The following is a 7,167-nucleotide window of genomic DNA, read 5'->3' on the forward strand; positions in this document are numbered from 1 at the left end:
GCAATCAAAATTTAAAAAAGGCCGCAATTTTATTCTTTAATTATAATAATTTTGACAAGCCACGTGGAATGCTCATTATTGAAATATAATTGTAAATAATAAAATACTTATGAATAAATTATATAGTGCTCAAATTTCAGATTTCATATGCAACTATTTATAATTTAAAGTAGGTACTTATTAAATTATATCAAAGGACAAATGTAATTACAGATATTTCCCCATACTTTGCTATTTTCCTTTCCCGCATTGTGCGGGAAAAATCGAGCTGAGTGCTTCATGCGTCGAGGAAGCATCTCGAAAAGGAACCTTTAGCCGCTTTTGCAGACTATTTACACATGGCCGTCTGAACGCGTAAGTGTGTGCGTGTCCTTTGGTTTTCCTTAGACTTTCCCATCAAAGCCCGCCACCCAAGTCTCCTCGGTTGTGTTTGCTTACAAAACTTCACAATTTGATACGGGGGATGGGGGAAATGGTAGAGAGAAACGATTTTTATTTTCAATTTTCTTTGTCGAACACATGACAAAGTGCCATCAACAAGCGAGCGATGCGATGCGGCGCGTTAAGGGAGCAACAAATGTGTGTGTGTATGTGCAAAGGGGCGCCCGGGGGGCCAAGGGGCGTGGCATTTGCCTGTTGAAATATTGCAACCGCTGCCAATAAGCGAAGAAAGGATAACAAAAATTGAGCGATGTGTCTGCCGCAGCCAGGACTACAAGTCTAATAAGGACAACATGAATGATACGAATTGTAGACAACCCATCGATACACAGATGGGTCCCCGTTCTTATAAGAGGCGGCGGAGGCCCGATACTTGTATTGATAAAATGGCAAATATGGCTGCCAACGTTCTTTACTTGTGGATTGCCATCCCAGCTGGGGCTTGAAATGCGATGAGAGCCGCCTGAGGAAGCGGTTTGATTGCCACCTCCTCAGTTGCACCTCACTTCCTCTTTGGCAACCTATCGAAATTGGGGTATTATTTATCAAAGGAAAGGGGGATACCTTTTTCAAGATGTGTGAACTATATATTTGCAATTTGGTTGATTTAAGACCATAAATTATAATATTTCATAAAGTATAAAATACTTGGGTATTATTTATTTTCATTAGGATACAAGCGAAACCCTTTAAAGTGCTTTAATATTTTTAAAAATTTCTGAAAGTTTTTTATTATTTGTTGAACTAATATTATTTTTGAATTTCTCACTGATTTGTCCGTTTCTCTGTCCGTTTCTTTCCCCTTGGCAAGCTGATCAAATAAATTATGAACGAAAATGAAGGTTTAAAGTGTTAATTAAACATACAAAGCTCGTTTCCATTCTGTTGCTGCTGCATAATTTGAATACTCGACTCGAGGCCATTTTTTGTATTTCACTTTCCGCTTTTCCTGTCCATTTTCACCACACCCCCACCCCTTCCACCGTCATTACAGCTTGTAAGTGCTCATTAACATAAGCCGCTGATGTCGTTGTGCACATTGTTGCCATTCCGGTGGCTCTACGGACCTTTGTTTGCCCCCCTGCGAGTGGCCAGGACTCCGAGTTTGGGACCCGGGACTCACGCTGATTGTCGCATTTAAATTAATTTTAATAAAACGACAAAAAGCAAGAATCAAGCAAATTATAGAATCAAAAGACACTGGCCCATAAAAGTAAACAGGCGGGTGGATCTCGTGGATCTGCCGAGAGCCCCGAATATAAAAGTTAAATTAAAAAATAATATCCGACGAGCACAGCGACAATGAAATCGACGGCGGAGAAGGCGAACAAAAATGCGAATTACACATAAAAAGCCGCAATTGAGTTTTTGGACTTTTTCCCGGCCCCCTCGGAAAAGCTGGGGGAAAATCGGTGAAAGGAGCTGCCGAGTGGGTAACTTCGCACAAAAATATATGCGTAAATCTCGACGATTTCAAGCGACTGACGATTTCAATGGGCGTGGTGGTGGGCGTAGGGCGTAGGGCGGTGGGTGGTGGCACACAGTCAACAAGAAAAACAGGAAAAACAACAACGAAATGTGAATCCAAATGAGCAGCACAGGAAAATAAAGGCAGAAGTGGAGCGAAAGCAAAAGCAAAACCGACAAAGGATCTGGCGAAAAGCGGAAAGAAAAGCGTCTCTCGTAAAATTTCCACACACACACACATGAGCTTAGCTGCACAACTGATGGAGGGGGTGGGGAAGGGGGGTGTGGGTAAAAAGGGGGTCTGGTAAATGTCTTAAAGCAACCGCTGCATTGTTTCATTAACTCCGTCCGGAAAGTGTGTGCGCTTCAGCACCCCATTCCCCCACTTTTCCGCATCCTGACAACATTTTATGGCCCCTTTTTTAAACCGAGATCATTGAACGCTTAACTACACTGGAAAAACCCCTGCTGTTCTTTCACAAGCCCCTGAATGGAATGGTTTTTATATCTAATTTATTTACATAAAAACCAAGCGTGCAACCCGAAACTAAACAAGAGAGAACGCTATAGTCGGGTTGTTGTCCCGACTATCTAATACCCGTCACTCAGCTAAAAGGAGTGCGAACGCTGTGTCGGGTTGGTGTCCCGACTAATAATCGTAACTCAGCTAAAGGGAGTGCGAGGGAGATAGATATATAATTTTTGATTGCGTATAACTTTTTAATGAATGGTCCGATTTGAAAAATGTCTTCTACATTTCGATAGGTATAAATATACACAACAAAATTGCATTTATACTTCTCGGAAATCTTTAAAGATGTGGGCGCAGGACCCATTTTGAAATCGTTAGTGGGCGATTGTGGGCGTTAGAGGGAGCGTGGCGCTCGGCTAAAATAAACTTGCGCTGCGTAGGAAGCCAAAGAATATGTGTGGGAAATCTCAACCTTCTAGCTTTTGTAGTTTCTGAGATCTCAGCGTTCATACAGACGGACAGACGGACAGACAGACAGACAGACAGACAGACAGACAGACAGACAGACAGACGGACAGACGGACATGGCCAGATCGACTCGGCTAGTGACCTTGATTAAGAATATATATACTTTATGGGGTCGGAAACGCTTCCTTCTAGCTGTTACATACTTTTGCACGAATCTAGTATACCCTTTTACTCTACGAGTAACGGGTATAAAAATAACAACCTATTCAATTTGATGACCATCACCGATAACCGCAATAAATGACAAATTACAAGCAAATTGGTGCTTAGTTTACTAAAACTGGTTTTAGATTTTTAAACCAAACTTTTCAGTAAGTTAAACAATTATTTTGAATATGTATATGGGAATAAAAAAGATAATTATTTTGTGGTAAAAACATTATGTGATTTATTTAACATTATTTTAAAATTCTGAGTTACAAAGTAAAAACAATTTATTTAAAACAAAAATTATCAAATAATTTTAAGCGTGAATAACTTTTTAATACTAATTTTTTCATTACTTTTTAATTGGAAATATTGAAATAAATCAAACCGCAAAATCCAATTTAATATTCAATTTATTCCATATTTTCGGTATATTATCAATTTCCTGTTTTCGGTGCACCTTTTTAACCCCTGACATTTCATGTTGATTTACACCCAGCGAAACCCTCTTTAATTTTGAGTTTGGAGCAGAAAAATGAAAACATAATTTACCAGGCAGATTTTCCTCTTCAATTCGCCCCTCGAGCTGCAGAGATTTGCCTTACTTTATTGCTAGGCAGGCAGACTTTTCTTCGAGTACATTTCGGTTAAGCTGACGCATTCTGAGTTGATTTACCCATCATTCGCTTAGACGAAAATCTCGTAAATCTCCGTAAAATGAGGAAATAAGTTGTAATTGTGAAATCTTTATCGCTTCATGAAGATGCTAAAAAGCAGGAGTGGCTTCCACTGCTAATTAGTAAGCAGAAAAAGTGAAAACCGAGACATTTCGCTTCGACTCATCTTAATGAAGTTTTCCTATTTACTTTTTGCCTTCTTGCAGCTCCACTACGTAGATTTTTGTTTTCAATGGGAAATCACCGGGACAAGGACGATTCCCGGACAGTTTCCCGGGCTATTTCCCCCACTCCCACTGCCACTCCCCCGGTGCGATCCTCATTTTCAAGCACAATTACCGCACGGAGGCAAGTTTTCAAGGCCGCTTTTAGCACGTAAATTAATGTTGTTTCGCGATGTTTGTTGCTGTTGCTTTTGCTGTTTCTGCTGTAGCTCGACGCAACTTTTGTTTAGAGTTTTTCTAGGCAAAGAAAACTTTTCTCGTTTTTCCGCAGTAAAAGCGTTTCTGTCTTTTTTTCGCACGAAACTGTTGAGTGGCAAGTACACAGAAGTGTTGCCGTTGCCGTGTGTGTTTTTTTCGCCCCAGCTTGTGTGCTTTGTGCAGTCATCAACACTCGCACACACAGCTCCGCGGCGGCAAGTAAATAGAAAGGACATTAAGTGGCGTTAAACAGACGCTCGTGCAACAGCCGCAACATGTGAAGTGGACCAGCGGGGAAGTGGCAAGTCGGGACATCGGGAAGTGGAGGAAATGCATGAGGCGACGCCATTGCAGAGCACATTTATTAGCCTGACACTTGATTCAAATCGGTTTGCTCTTTGTCTGCACATTTTTCATTTTTCTGCCATAAAGCGGAACATGCAGCCAGAGAAAAAATGGCAAAATAGAGGTTTAACTTAATGAATAATACAACAAAATTTACTATAAGTAATGAAATGTACAAATATAATTATTTCGGAAATAATTTTGTAAATACTAAGCCTCTAAAATATTAATTAATTAAAACAAAAACTTATTTAGTATGTGAATAATATCGGTTTTATTTTAAATATTTTAAATATTATAAAATATTGTAAACCTTTTTGTGGAATGCCATTTAAACTTTTGTTGAATTTGAAGCAAACATTTAAATATTTTCATAGATTTGATTTGATTGATTGATTTTAGAATGGTTTCTAAAGAGGATACATATTATTTGGTAAGTCCTTCTCCCTCCCCTTTTCTCTCTGTGCACTTACTTATCATTTTATGCCGCTGGGCGGTGCGCAAATCCCAATGCTAGGATTAATCCGGCTAGCTGTGCTGAGGCACGCGAAATTCCGCTTTTGGCTTTGACCGCACTCGAATCGAAAACTCGCGAATTGGTCACCGGAAATATCCGGGAATTTAGCCACGAACTTTGAGGAACTGTCTCGCACTGCTCTGTTGCTTTTCCGGTTGTCCTGCTGTTGCTCCTGCTTCTTCTACTTCTGCTGCTACTTCTGCTTGTGCTACTGCTACTCCTGCTGCTTTTTGCGTTTTTGCCGCGTTTTTCACCCAAGGACCCAACCAGACGAGGACTGTCGATGAACTGTGCGTCCAGCAGCTGTTGCTGCCCGCTGTTATACGGGCCATAGCACAGTTGGCACAGGCGGCAAGTCCCCAGGCACAGTGGGCCATCGTTGGCCAATCTACGCACACACGGCGTATGCGCAATGTCGAAATCGAGTTGGAGAGCCGAGAGCGAGAACAGGAAACCGAGTGAAAATCTCACGCAGCGGCGGAGCAACAATTTGTTGACGAGCCGGGACGAATCCACGACAGGACATTTTGCTATTTGTTATACGGCAGACAGGCTTGGCGTTGTCCTGTCCGAAGGCAAGAAATAAGACCGGAAGCAAAAAGTCAGCGCGATAAGCAAACGCAGGGCAGGGGGGAATCCTCCGCTCCGTACAGCTGCAAATTCCTGCTGTCTTTTATGGGTGAAACGAAGGGCGCGAGCAAGGACGAACGAACTCACCTTAGTTTTTCCTCGGTTCTAAGTTTTCCTCTGTCGCAGCTACCTTTCCTTCCACATTAGCATAATCGGCTCGCAGTGCCGTGGAAATTGAGTTGGAGCTGCTGCCTGTGCTGCGCCAGAAACTTACTCCGGGCCACACGCGGCGTATGCGCAATGTGCGTTGCTTACAACTGTTGCTTAGGCCCCAAAGGATACCATCCACATCCCCCTCATCCCTCCCCGACTTAATAAATATGCATGAGCAGACCAAGGGGTTTCAATTAAATTTACTCAAATTGCGGTTGACGGAACGGCTTTGCTGCTGTGCTGGCTTTTTTTTCTGTGTGGACGAGGTCAAGAATTTGCATGCAAATATTTTCGGCATTTCCTTCTCTGCTGAAAATTTATTTGTTTTTTGCATTTATTATGGGCATAAGCAGAGAAAAACGGCGCAAATTAAGACGCCAGCGCTGTGATGCGTGCCCGGGAAGTGTTAAATTGCCAAATGAACTTAAGTGAAATGAGTGGGGTTGTTTGGGGGGCCAAAGGGAAGAAGAATTGGAGCAGCTTTAATGGCCAGCATTCTGGTCTTTCCGCTTGGCTCCAAATTGGCGCCGCCCAGGACGAAGGGGGATTCCAGGAGCTTGCCCGAGCAAACATGAACGAAAAAACATGAAACGTGCCCTGCCTGCTAAGGACATTCATTACGCAAGCAATGAAGCTGCCCTTTTCCCGAACCAACCTGCCCCATCCCCCTCCTTTTTGGCCAGTCGACTGGGTTGGGCCACGCCTCCTATTGAATTATTCCAGTTTTATTTCTCGCCATTTGGCTTGGCACACACAGACACACAAACACCGAGGCGGCTGACTTCTTGCCGTCGACCTGGTTGTTGAACCACAGGCACACACAAACACCAAGCACACACAGAGAGAAAGACACCTGTTGATTGGACCTTTCAGGTTGTTTGAGCCACAGCCAAAGCCAAAGCCGAAGGCAGCGGCAACAAGGCGATTTCCTTTCAGCTTATGTGGGCTCAATTTTGTAGTCGAGCCGGCTCCTTCTAATGGCCATGGTATATTGAATCGATTGACGGTGGGTCGGGCAAAAAGGTAGAGGGGAGAGTTAGGAGCTCGGAGGCTGTGGGAAAAGTCATTTGGCCTAAGCAACCGCAGCCCGTTCGGAGTTACTTCCTTGTTGCCGGTCGTGTCGACAACAATTGATTTCAAAATATTAATTAACCGGATAAACCAATTGAAGTTTCCTGAGAGGGTAAATAGCACGAAAAGGGCAAATAAAACTGGGGCAATGGTTCCTATAATGTGATACAAATTTGGTACTTCCTTTTAGGGGAACGGTGAACGACATGTGGTATTTCACTGGTCAGTCAAGACGTCAGGAATATATATATCTCCGTTATATGTTTTTTATATACTTATAAAAATAGAAACACCGAA

The sequence above is a fragment of the Drosophila takahashii genome, chromosome 3R (assembly GCF_030179915.1).
Source record: "Drosophila takahashii strain IR98-3 E-12201 chromosome 3R, DtakHiC1v2, whole genome shotgun sequence".
NCBI lineage: Eukaryota > Metazoa > Arthropoda > Insecta > Diptera > Drosophilidae > Drosophila > Drosophila takahashii.